This window comes from Aythya fuligula, chromosome 1 (genome assembly GCF_009819795.1).
Source record: "Aythya fuligula isolate bAytFul2 chromosome 1, bAytFul2.pri, whole genome shotgun sequence".
In the NCBI taxonomy this organism is placed as follows: Eukaryota; Metazoa; Chordata; class Aves; order Anseriformes; family Anatidae; genus Aythya; species Aythya fuligula.
In genome coordinates this window covers 41744907-41759262 of record NC_045559.1, presented here as the reverse complement: position 1 = coordinate 41759262, position 14356 = coordinate 41744907, and the positions used below count along the sequence as shown (strand labels likewise).

The 14356-nt window shown below is 35.9% G+C and overlaps 1 protein-coding gene across 3 annotated transcripts in view; it reads right to left on the bottom strand.

Moving 5' to 3' along the window:
- Positions 1-14356, bottom strand: part of SYT1 (synaptotagmin 1) — a 359307-nt gene that overhangs the window by 231080 nt on the left and 113871 nt on the right. For all 3 annotated transcript variants that reach the window (XM_032184865.1, XM_032184880.1, XM_032184872.1), the window contains one exon: positions 3169-3230. The gene's annotated coding sequence lies outside the window, so the exon portion shown is untranslated. The remainder of the gene's footprint in view (positions 1-3168; positions 3231-14356) is intronic.

Genomic DNA, 14356 nt, shown 5'->3' with positions numbered 1-14356 from the left:
CATAAGCTAATGCTAAATTAGTTCCCCTCCACGTACTGGAGTCAAACCGCCCATGCAATCACTGTGGGCAGGCCAGGCCTTGCCTCACCCAGTGGCAGTCAAATGCAGCCAGGCTGGGCCTGCCTTGCATTAGCTCTTCAGCCGTGCAGTCTCCTAATCCATGCCACATTACCCAAACTTCTCTTTATTGCCCAAGAATAATGAAGAAGCTGCCATTAACCAGCAGCCACCAAAGATGTCAATTATAAGAAAAACCAGAGCATGTAACAGATGAAATTTGATTGCTGCTAAATACACTAGGTCAACAAATGCCTTCTGTGGAACACACTGAGATTTTTTCCCTCCAAAAAAGACTCACCTCTTGCAGCATCAAAGCCAAACGACAGACAAAGACCCTTGCATTTAAAATAAAACTATTAAAACCCACTAAATATAATTCACATTCCATTTTTTTATTCTATCATTTTCTTAATAAGAACTAATATTAATTTTATCTTCTTCCTATATCTGTAATCTAATACTTTTGCATTCAGCAATGGGTATTTGGAAATTTAGTTTTTAATTCAAGAAAACAGTCAAGAAAAACCCTTTAAAACAAGGATGCACAATTAATTGATCTCAGTGTCAGAAGAATGACATAGCTTAGTGTATGAATAACAATGTTTAGAAGGATGTTTTAAGCAGGCCCAAAGGTAGCGCACATGAACCTGCCCACATGGAGCAATGTATAGCTTGATTCAAGCTAGTAACATTGCTTCTCACTAATGATGGATGAAATTTAAAAGTAATTTTCTTTCTGTTTTATTATTCCAATTTCCCATGTATATTCCAAAGAGACTGTTTAATAAATTACACATTAAAAATGTTAAATAACCACTGTACAATTTCATTTCTATAATTATATATTCATTGTTAGGTCATTTGTAGTTTATAATCATAATACCATGACTGATAAAATTAACTGATGGACAATATGAAAAGGTTCCATCAACCTATTCTGCTAGCAGAAGAGAGAATTTGTATGTGATGGAGTACCAATAATAGTTGATTAATTTTTTCTCACTGTGCACAAATAAATCCACACTATTCTGAAACAGCTGCCTGTGAGTTCTGGCCACTTGACAGAGGAATATTAGTGAAGAGTCAGAGTGCTTGCAATAATGAAATTTGCTTTCTACAAACAGGTCTAACACAACTCCAGGATTTTTTGTATGCATACATCATTTGAGTTAAATGAGTTGCTTTGAATTACTAATATTTATATACATGTATGTTACTATCAGTCAACTGCTGCCAAGACTTCTGATCCTGGAGAACAGCATAACTGGTTTGTTTGAAGGTATATCATGCGTTAAACAACTTTCCAAACTTTCACCATATCTTTCACAAATAAAAAATATTAGAGCTGATTCATAGTACAATATATTGAAAACCTTCACAAAATGTATAGGTATATGGTATTATTCAGTACATTATTTATTGGTAACACCTGTAATGTTCTAGGTCTGTAAAGTATCTGTTTTATACTAGAAATAGCAAGCTCAAAATTTTCCAAAGATTGGGAACATACTGCAGGGCAGCTCTGCAAATACGAAGACGAGATGGCACTGAGTGGGAGATGTGAGGAAAAACTATGAAGTTGGAGCAGGTTAGGTATATAGGTATAAGACTGGAAAGACATAAGAAGAGAGGTGTGACACATTTAGGGAATATAGACCACAAGATGTGACAGGGAAAAAACAGAAAGAATGGAAAGAAAGTATGATTGACAGAAGAAGCAATGGAAAGCTAAGAGAAATAGGTGAGTTTTGACAGGGATCTTTAAACTTTTTTGTTGTCATTGTTTGTTTGTTTTTTGTTTCCCCGTAATGCTTCATTATAAGCTAAAAAATGCCTACTGGTAGCACAGTTTGGTACATTGTATATACATATCATATATATACAGCACCAGCTTTTCAAACATGTTGCCCTCAGATTCAGTGAAATGTCACATATTTCCTTTCATGATGACTGATTAAATGTAACATTAAAACATATCGCTGATCTTGGCTGCCCAGAGAGACACTAGACATTTTTTAGCTTCTGAGGTTTATAAATATATATATATATTTTCCCACTAAAGCATTTAATTTTTAATGCTTGCCAAAAAAAATTCCAAGATTTATTTATACCCAAATCTAGTCTGTTCCATACATCAGTTTGGATAAATGAGTAGGGATTTCATGAACGACCATAAATTTTTTCAATTCTACTGAATAATATAGTGTCAACCGTATGGTCTGAAAGTAGAATAGTGCTGAACAGCATATATTCTCAGTATGTTACATACTGTCCACAATCTTCTCCCACAAAGAATCAGGCTCTATTAGCATGTAACACAGAGGAACTGTTATGTTTGAACTGTTAATAGACATGTCTTAGCACACATTTATCTGCTTTGGTTCTTAAAGGATATTGCCACCTTGTTACCCAGTAATGTAGTACAACAATATACACTGTTACTTTTCCCAGGGCATATTACTTAGGACTGGCAATAAAAGCAGTGTCTGTTCTCCACTGTATCACAACTGGTACTTCACCAGGAACCTGAGATATTTTCCAGAGGACAACATCGATAATAGCATCCACACCACAAACATGGCTTATTTTCATAGCTCGTTGTCTTAATGGACAATGAAGCCATGCATTGTAAGCTTGCAGGCAATTGGTCATACTGGGAAGTGAACAGCACAGCTCTGACCAGTGCAGTTCAGAACAACTTATCAGTGATTAAGTGATAAATCATAACCATAACATTCCTGTCCCCACCCAACACAATCTGTCTGTATTGATCCAAAACTTAACTACTCTTCTGCAAAATTTCAGGTGTGAGCCAATGTTAGTGTAATGCTATTTTATCTTGATACCTTCTAGCATTACAATTCACTTTGACTGAGAAGAAAAAGGCAATAACAATATTTTCTGTATGGGCAGTGATATAGATACATTGCACGGATTATCTGGGCTTCTTACCTAAGGTGATTATAGGATTAATAATAACCTACTCCTGTGAAATGAAACTGAGTTGGATAAAAGGCAGAAATGCTCACTGTACTAATTTCTTACACTTGTTAAAAGAACTGCAAACAGGAAAAATACAAAATGGAAGTACAAATAACATTCACTTACTATTCACAATACAGACTGTGTTCTTAGCTCTCTTCTCTTTGTTTATTCAGGATTCCGTGTGTCTGTAAGAAAAACAAATAAGTGTATTTATCATCTACATAAAATAAATGACCTGGTTTCATTTGCAGCAAAGAAGTTTACCGTTTTTTATTAAGGTTTGTTAAACTCCAAGATATAAAGCCTTGGGTTTTTGTGAAAGTCTGGAAAAGAAGAAAATCCACGTAGGGCTACTTCCTTAAAAGACAATTTGCCAGTCATATATAGAAGCAGAGACGGGAAATCTACATGTTCTGGGGACAAATCTCTTAAAACCTCATACGAAATTCTGATTTGCATTTGGACACCTGTGGCTCTTCGCAGTTCAGGGGAGGTGAGAGGCTTTCACACCCATCATGTTGGCAATCCTCTGCTAAAAATTAATTTCTCATGCTGTATTAGACCTTGGCTGGATTACCCTATTAGACTGAGGAGCTAAGGAAAGAACAATGTGTACCTCCAAAGACAGCCACAGCCTCCCCCACAGCTTCCGAAGGACAGTGGGACATGCAGCAGAGGGGTGTTTGATGCTTCACTCCCACTGTTTCATGCAGACAATTAGCATAATAAGCAGTGATCACAGCACACCAGCTGCTTAGCTTCTCTTTGGCAGTTTACAGGCATCACAACTGAGGTGAGTTTTAAGGCCGGATTTGAAGGAACACAGCATACTAGCTTTGCAGATTTTTACTATTTACAATTTTCATGAATAAAGATTGCATGAGAGAAGGGAGAAAACTGGAACTGATGGGCAATAAGGGTTGTGGTAAGGGCAGCAGTGATGTGAAAGAGCAGGCAGAAGCAAACTGTGAAGGCGGTTAAATGCAAAGATGACCAATTTGTTTGATGCTGTTGAAAAGGGGAGCCAAATGAACAGTTACCAAAGTAGGTAAATGTACTTTTAATTTTAGATCAACTTTTTTGGAGCAGAACAAAATTGCTATTACCTGAAATTGTCAAACTACATCACATCAACCCTTAGCCTGCTCTTTAAAAAGGCCAAATCATGATTTCATCCGACAACTCACTCTAAATTAACCAGGCTACCATCTCTAATGACACAAATAATAAAAGATTCAGAACATAATAGATTTTAAAGTCTGTTTTTCCTATCTTGTCAGTAACAAGTTAATGTTGCCTTCTGTATGGTTCTTTCAGTATCTGTGATATCCCAGAAATCACTCATTTTCATGTCAGTCTGCTTAAGATACTTGTTAGGCAACACATTTGAGCTGAGAACTATAGAGTCCATGGATCTGAAGCATACTGTATTATTTTGATATTAACTTTAAAACTTGCTAAAACAACATGGATTAGCTCTTTTGCTATTGTTATACCCTAGACATCAGTAAAGAGCTGTAGGGGACTCAAGCAATGCAAAATTAATGCTATGAAACCCCCATTTTGAAATGGTTTATAATAACGCAGAAGCTGATGTAGAAAATGGCTATGGGATAAACTCATTTCCTTCCCAGAGTTTGTAATACATCTGAAAATAGTCCTAGCAGGCCTTATAAACTTGGTGCTCCTTATTAGCTGTATAAAATATACTGGTACAGGCTGTGACAGACCAAACTTGACTGTACTCAAATACGTCTTGAAGGGGTTCAACTCAAGCTTTGCCTCTCCCTGTCATTTGAGCCCTCCCAAATTGACGGATCTGAAATTCAGACAGGTTTCATCTAAAAGCTCTAATCCCAACCTCTTCTCAGGGTTCAGAGCCAGGGCTTTCGTGCTGGTCCCTGTGTACATCTTCCATTTGAACAGAGGTAGCTGCAAGTGCCTTAGAGAAATTAATACACAGAGTCACACCTGCTCTGTGGCACACTGTCTCAATCTTCCTCTGTTTCTCTAAGCTGTCTGTGTCAAGCTGTGTCATATTATTACCAAGCCTTCCAGAAAATTAACTATTTCCTTCTGCTGCAAAGACATAAAATGCAAAGGAAAGAAAAGACAGATATTTACTGGAGCATTAATTGGGAATGACTGAACAAAAATACAGGTTGTGTTCTAGATTAGAGAAGCAAATTTCAGAAAAAGCATGAGTAACTCTGGTGTGTCAGTAAGTAAGAACAGCCAGCCTGCCAGCTCCCTTGGAGTTGACAGGTGGAGTTTCTCAAACATTCAAAACCATAAAGCAGATCTGGAATAAATGAGTAAAAACCAATCAATAAAACCAAACAAAATCAAGGAGACTAAATACCAGCACCCTTTGCAAGGGTTTGCAGAGCTAAAATAGAAATAAAGTAAACCAAAGATTTGTGTAGAGAAAGGTAATAAAATTACCAAAGAAATTCAACTGTTTCTATTGCTATTAAATAGAGGCTATTTTTTATGAGATGTGTTGGAAGATTAATTCATTCACCCTTGGTTATGGACTCCTGTGGGTCTTCAGTGCAGGATATCTCCTGCAGTGACAACTGTATTTCCAGAGCTACAAATAGCATCTGTCATACTGCTAGCATCTTTCAAGGCTCACTTTTCATTTCAGTAATGTTTGAAGGGGAAGACTTTCCCTAATGAAAACTATTGGAAATATCAACAGAAACACATTTTGATATGCCTGAATACATCTTGTAAAATCCCTTTGAAGCATAATCTATATTTTACAAATGGTATCTACAGAAGATAGTTTAGGGCATGTAATTTTAGGGTAAGTAATCATGTAAATGATCTGCAACTTTAACTTCAGTTAGTCATAAGGATACGCAAAAACAATCCAAATAAAACCTTTTTAGTCAATTTTAAGTTCTCTGTTTCCCGTTACATTTAGTGGCAACCAATTATGGAAATAACTCCTTAAAGCAGGAGAGAAGAATGGGACCTCTAAAATAAATAAAGTTCAGTCAGCCACATGGAATTTAAGAACACACATGCACATCTTAGCTTATGAAATGAAATCTTACTCCACTGAAAAGAGAGGACTTCTTGCACATTTTCTCAGGAAACTCGCATTTAACAGAAGCACTAGAACTACATTTATTACAAGTGACAAATAACATTTTCAGTATCACAGAATCGTGACAAAAATAAGTCCCTTCTACGACATGCTTCATTATTCACTATGAAGCATGTTATAAAAGATAAAAGGGAAGCTGCATGGTAAATAAAGATCTCTTAGGCCATCTGCGTTTTTTTTATTCTATTCTATTTTTAAAGCCAGGAAGAACCATGTGATATTTTATAAACTGTATGAAGAAACAATTTTTGTCTGTTTAGGATTATTAAATAAAACCTCATTGGTAGAGCATATGGCTATTATTTGAATATCTCTTCTCCTTTCAAACACTGATGAATGATTTTGCAGGCAATTTCTATAAGCTGAAGTAATAAAGAGCTGATGATAAATATTGGTATTGTGGTTTTCTGACCATTTGGGACGACAACTGGGCAATATTTTTGTTACAAAGAACTAAAAGCTCTGGAAATCAGTTAGTTTCAGGAGGGTTTTGGTTTTGACAGAGTGGAAACTTAGTCCAGGTGTGCTGGGGAGTTTATTGACTGTCTTTCAAACTTAAGTAGATCCCTTCATGTGGTGTATCTGGGAGTTTTTGAATAAACCATTTGAAAATACTGGGTGGCAAAATGAAAAATATAAAACAAGCTTCAAACTAAGAACAGCTGATGTTTAGACTGCTGACTTTAGCCACAATGCCTCAAAACTGCTTCAGCAGTGCTAGAAATGAAAATGGGAATTTCAAATTTTATTGTCAGCCTTAGAATAACTTACAAGAGAGGAAATCAGATTAATTGAAAGTGTAAGTTATACAGTATTATGAATAGACTAACATCCTGTAAAACGTAAAACCTGACATCTGGGAAAATGAGGCTAGCATTTGATTATGAAGTATAAATTAGCTAATAAACCAGTACAGAGTCTGGATAATTTCTAGTTGCATAATGTGCAACAAATTAAATGTATTTTGAGAAAAAAAAAAAAAAAAAAAGGAGATGTGGACATTTATTAATTGCTGCACCTACTGAAACAGAAATTGTCATACATGATGAACTTTAAAGTCCTTGATCATATGCATATTCTAATATTTTATGGGCTTCATTTGTTCAGCATAAACTTTTTCCTGTGAGTAACGTTGATTTTGTTGAAGCCTCAAATAAGTCACAGAACAGATCTGAGGATTAGTTTAGAAGGGATTTAAAGCACACACTGTGAATCCCTATACAACCACCACTTAAAACACTATCCGTTCAGGCCCAGATGGATTGCTATGGCAACAGAATCCCAAATACCAGGTTTGTAACTAACAAAAATGTAAATTATTGATGAACTCAGAGTTGTCTCTCTTGGACACCCTCCTATTCAAATACCAAACCTTATGGTTAGAGTACAGAGAAAAGGTTCATACGCAATTTCCCCAACCCAGCGAGCACTAATCCCAAAGGATTTCATTAAATCTTTTGGCTTAAATTTTTATTCTTGGAACAGCAGTCAGCAAGCAGGGATTACATTAAAACAGGCACTATTGAGGTCATTACTGGCTGAATTCAGGCCTGTAATATAGCTAAACAGAAAGCAATTTTAAATACACCTCCACAAAAATAGCTAAATAGCATTCATCTAAGTTACTATGTTTTAGATGACAGCATTCTTTGCCTCACACCCATCTCCCTGACTCATTGCCATAAGAAATGATGGACGACAGTACAGGAGAGTGGAAAACAATATACATGTTATTTGATAAAGAAATACATGTATGATGGTAGAGGTGATAGTGCATAAACAACAAGTTACGGAATAATGAATGGACAGAGCCACAATAGTCTGATATTTTGTAAATCAAAAACGTAGGGCAAAAAGTTTTCTAGCAAGCTGGAAAAAAGTATTTAATGTCATCTTTATTGCACATTTGGTGAAAAGCTGGTAATTAGCCAGTCTGCTTATGGAATAAAATAGTAGTAGGAAAGCTAAACACTTCTATGAACTACGGTTTTTGGAAATCCTCTGAGACTGTACACAGAATGGGATTAAGTCAATGAGTGCCACAAAAAAATGAACTCAGCAGCTTTCACGTTTTGGACTGTAACAGTCCAGAGGGTTTTAAAACAACCCAAAGCTTTAAAAAAAATATTCTCAGCTGCATGCCTGCCAGTAGGTGTCAGTGTACAGAGAAGAGACAGCAAACTTCTGCCTGTAACCTTGATTCCAGCTTCTCTGTCCTCTCAAAACCAGGAGGGAAAAACATGACAGGGAAAAAGTTTGTGGATACATGCTGCCGGTTCTTCCTAAGGGAAAGAAAATGGCTACGGAGTGGGAAATGAAAGAGAGGCTATACAAAGAAAAGGAGCCTTTTTATTTTTTCAATACAGGGAGAGATTTAGGGCAACAGAATAAAAAATGACATATAATAAAGGATAAATAGAGAAAAGGGATAAAAATGAAGGGATAAAAAGAGGGAGTGAAAAACTGGTTGTGACAAACTCATCAACAACCATTCCAAACTTCTGCTTTATCCTCATGCTTGGATTGATAAGAGCCATTGACTTTGATATTTCAATCGCTCCTACTTAGGGCACTGTCCTAAATTCATGATCAATAAATAGTCATATGAATCAGTGACCATCAAAGAATTCTCTTTTCATGAAAGATCGCCTATTAACAGTGATAATATGGCCAGTGACAACATAGGAACAAATCAGTCTCTGAATTGACTTGAGCCTGTGTTCCTAGGACAGCTCTTGGCCATACACAGGAAATGTCAAAGGATCACTGGGGATTTTGGGCAGTTCCATCTCTCCCTCTGGAGGATTATCCAGGACAATGTATGGCTCTTCCCCTATGAACATCCATTTTACAGTGAAGCTACTGTACCCTTGCTGTATAAATGGGATGTCAAATGTGCTAGAGATATGGATGTGCACCAAATGTGGTACAGGCTCCCAGGAAATCTCTGCAAGTGACAGAGCATTCAAGTAGACAAGCTGGATGTGTTCACACTATATAGAGATACTTCAACCACTTTGCTGCATCTGCCACTTAGTAGCTTATGGAGCTGCTCTGGGAAGAATCTTCACCATGCATAGCCTGCTATTCTGGCTTTCTTGGCCAGTATCTTAGCATACAGCGGAATTTATAACTTTACTTGAAGCATACATTTTTGCAACTATGAACACACAAGAATACCACTAACATTTAAAAGTAACAAAATGACAGAGAAGTTAATCTGACTTTAACTTCATTTCCCTAAATGAAAGTTTTCAAGACCAGCTGAAACAACCAGCACACCAGACATGGCACTTCATCAAATTTAATTCAAAATATTTTCTGGTTTTCCTAGACAATAAAAGATAAAGAAATTCCAGTATCTTAGGAACCATCTCAGAACAAAGAAATCTACTCCTTAACAAGTTGCTTCATGACATTATTTATAGTGTATTTCTTAGATTATATGAAATGATCAGAAAATAATTCCTAGTAAAAATTGATTTCAGAAGACATATTTAGGTTGTTTGTTTCAGCTATAGATCAAGATTTATAAGTGTTGTGAAGGTTATTAATCAGTCTCCCAAATCCTACCTAGATGGATAGCATAATTTTTTATATTAATAGCTGGTGTATATTATGTAACTAACGCAAGTCATCTAAGTATAATTACAAAAACTTCAGTATTTCAATACATATTTAGCTGTATTTCAGTGTTTGGAGATTCAAAATTGCTTTTATCACAGGACGAAAGAACCTGCTGCAATATCCACTGCAGGAAGTGATTATACGTTACATAACACTGCTGATCTTTTTGTTCTGCAAGTTTGGCATGAGGATTTTTTAATGTATTTCTCAATTCTACTTTATAAAAATGTTCTAAAGTGAGCCAGCAATTCACCCATGAAACCTGACAACAAATATCAGCACATCAGCAGAATAAGCAATGTAATCTATGGGTAAGTTCTTTTAATACCCTTTCTATACTACCCTAAAGAGACTTAGAGTGAAAACAACTTCAATTTTTTGCTGGCCACCTCAATGCATTCCTCCAAAGAAAGCTGTTTAGAGAAACAGCCTATATTCTGAGTTTCACTTGGACATGTGCCGTAAGAGATGATAATTCACTGTGGGTATAATGTTAGCCTACACCTTCTCTCAAAAAGTAAGTTTTATTCATGCTGCTGTTTTAATTTGTCTAAAGAAAATAATTAAAAAGAAAATGAAAATCTACCAGGCCTAAATGGAAGCAAAATCAAGTTACTGTGTACTGTTTCCTTTACTAATCCAAAACGTAATGGCTTATAAACTGCTTAGGTTTCTGGTAAGCAACAAAACAAATCCAATGAAAACAGGTACATCATTTTCCAAAGCTGCCACCCACAGTCTCTCACATTCCTTTTAACATTGCTTGCTCCACACCCAACATAAAACATTTGCTCTATGCCAACTGCTCTCTGCTCCCTTTCATCTTCCTGAAACTATCAGAGATATATCTCTTATCCCAGGACTACTGCTTTTAAACTTCATGTGAAATTTCAGTACTCACATAGTCACAGTTGGCAGAGGGTGGAGTGAGTGGGGGGCACTGTTTTGTTTTGTTTTAAATAAATTATTATTTTTGAACCATAATAAGAAAATGTAGTATCAACAACTTAAATGAATATTTAAGAAAAAATAAAAAAAATTAGAAAAAAATTTAGAAAAAATAAAAAAAATGTTTTGCATTTCTGTGGTCAGCAGCAGCAAAGAATGAAAAACTCAAAATTTAGTAGCCAAACTAGAAGCAGTGATCTTTTATACCAATGCTAAATTGTATTAATAATAGAATCACTAAATAAGAAATATACTTGCAGATTTAAAAGACTTTTCCAGTTACATGTATTTTAATTCATTTACCCAAACAATTGTTTCTAATCACTTGCTATGATTTAACATTCAATTAATGTTAACGTAATGCAAATAAACAGCTATATCATCATCAGTGAAAATACTTTACAATACCATAGCTAAAGAACTTGTATGATAAAATCATGAGCAATAAGTTAAAAATCCTGAAATATTTGCATTATATAAATAATATAAAAATTATTTATTTTAAAACAATTTTTATATCTTTTACATATTTGTAACAAGAATGGAGTTCTATTATGAGTCTGTTGTATAAACATTGCAAAGACTGTTGAAAAATATGAATTTATCTTGTACCATCTTCTTTTTCTTCCTCTGCAGGAGTATAAATGGAGGATTAGCTCTCCTTACAGTTAGCCAAAAAGTCTTAAGCAATTGTTAAAAACTGGGTTTTGATAAGTTAGGATTCTATAGCACAGAAGCCTAAAGAAACCAAAATAAAATGGATTAGCATGAAAATAACAGGATTTGTGGAGATGCCCTTGGAAATTAGAGCTGTTTTTTAAAACTGTCAGCTGTATGCACATTTGTCAGAGTCTACTTCTGACACTGACAAGTGTCATTCTTATTTAGTACCGTCCATAACATTATTTTTCCATGACTGTCATTGTAGCAGACAGCCCTGTCTCCTGGGAGGGGCAGTACATAGTGCTATTACAGAAGTAAAAATGAGATGCACTGATCAGTATCACTGATCCTCAAATACAAGTAATGAGATGACCAGTACATACAGATCTGTATGCTTTTTCAGTGCTTTTTCTTTTACCTGGACGTAGGTGAGCAATCACACACACACCAACAAATAAGCCAAACCAAACCTAAACCAAACCAAAACCAACCAACCAACCAAACAAACCGTGACCAAAAGCATTGTCTGTGTATAAAACACATGAATTCCAAGAGCGGTGCAAACCAGTGTTTACAGGCAAGCAGCAACTTGCTGAGCAAACTTTTAAAACCTAAATGCCCAGAGCGAACCTTGAGTGATAAATGACAACACACTGTGTTTTCAGCCCTGGCTGCATACTTAGTGGCCATGGTTGCAAATGCCACCTTGATTCTCAATGCCAATTCAGCAGTAGCTGAACAGTTCAATAGAAATGCCTCATACCTCTGAGATAAATGTGGAAGTGAGAGAAGAATTTGGTTGTTGGAGTTCCTAACCAAGCACAGGTGGTGTCTTGGTGTAGCATGGCTAAGCCATGCCAGTTCCCAGAGTTTATCACACACAGTAACGTACTACCTGGCCCCCTTGTTTTCCTTACCTGACTAATAATTTCAGTAGGGTTGGCCGGAGCAGATAAATTAAAATTCTTCTCCATATCAATGGAAGCACAGTAAAAGTTTTAACTAGTCTAATGCAGCTGGGATTTGGGTCTAAATTCATAATGCTATTACCTTGTGCAGAGGTATCATTTCAGTATCTTAAAGCATTTTTTACATAGTGTGTGCACATACCTGACAATTGCAGCTGATTTTATACTCCCAGAGACAAAATTTTGAAGCATCATGACTTTTTTCATCTTTAAACTAGAAGCAAAAACCTAGAGACTGGGGAATTCAGGCAGACCTTTTAATCACAGGTGTCACCCTGAGCTGTGACAGGAGAGCTTAACAGCCAATCCTTGCAGATTACATGCAAAGATACTATTACAAAAAGCAGGATAAAAGACAAGTGCTGGTTTTGCAAGTCTACATGAAAGGAAGAGGAAACATCAAGTCCACATTCAGCAAATCTGATAGTCTAATCAGAAAGTAGCACATCATGCATTGCAGAGTGTCTAGGTACAGATGGCTAGGAACATTAAAGGAGGTAGTTATGGTTATTGTTCCTTACGTAGTTGAGTAAAGAAAAGACATCTTGATATTGTATTTGGCTATAAAATGAATTTCCTCAGCCAGATATTGCCAGAAGGAATCTAATGGAAATGTCTATTTAGTGAAAATCAAATAATTACCGTGTAATTATCATCTCATGTGTCACATTTAATGTTAGCACCTCTGAATCAAGGAAAATTCAAGAAAGGTCTATTTGAAATCCCTAAAAAACCCACATGTCAAATATTTTAATTGTGCTACTTTTGCTAATGAAGCTAAGTATTTCATGCAGCAATGTTTCTCCTTCTTTATAGGGCCAAATGTTAACATCAACCACCCGTTAATTTAAGCTTCCTATGCATCTTGAGGAAACATGTTAAATTTTTGATTATTAGATTCTCTGAAATATAGCTTATTCAGACCTAACTTTAGCCACTTCATAAAAACCACTGATTTGCACTCAAATAGCACACTGGAGCAGTTTGAAGGGAAGAAAAAAAAAACAAAAAACATTTGTTCTGTCTCAGCTGATGTATAGAGTAATTTTCTGAGATTCTTTCATTGCAATTTGCAAACACATTAGCTTAGACTATAAAACAAAAGCAATCTGTACTACCCATGGCCCAGAAGAGGCAGAAGCAGAGAGTTAGAAAACATAACAAATGTCTGAATCATCTTGAGGCAGGGACGCACTCTACCTCAACACAGAACATCATTATCCAAAATGTGTCTCATCTATTTTTCTAACTGACAAACCAAGCCTGGCCACTGAACACCTAATACTCCAATATATTCTTAACACCAGCTGTGTTATACATTTGAGGAGGGGCCTAGAGAAGGAAAATGTATGGCAGACTAATTCAGGGGAGCAAATCTACTTATGTTATGAGACTTCTGTCCCCTTTGTCCGTTATTGCCCTTTCTTCTTTCTCTAGCAAACTGCTACACTGCCAGAGGTCTCCCAGCAGCCCCAAAAGAGGGCAGCTGCTTAATACCAAAATGCTGTAGTTCTTTGCTGAATGATCCAAAGCCGAATTTAACAGGTCCTACTAAACAAGTTTGGTGTTTGTATTTTTTTCTTAAACAAACCAGATGTAATAGAATAAATTGTGAGTAGGAAGGTACATGTGAATAGGGCTTTGGTAAACAGCTAGATGAGAGCACAACTGAATTCATGGGTAGGATAACAGCATAACAGACATCACTAAGCAGAACGATTGTTTCAACACCTCTCAGCATGGATTTTAAACAAATCAAGAAAACACCACATGATGTATCTAAAATTGCATTTCAGCATCTGGCAAAAAAAAAAAAAAAAAAAAAAAAAAAAAAAAAAAAAAAGGAAATATCTGTTCAAGATCATCTAGTTCAAGGAAGCCCTTAATAAGAGTTTCTGTAAAAAGAAAATTTGAAATTGCCTGTCAACAAATCAGTAGATGCCCTTTCTGAAGCTGACAGGTGCTTTTTGGCATTAATGTAATGACC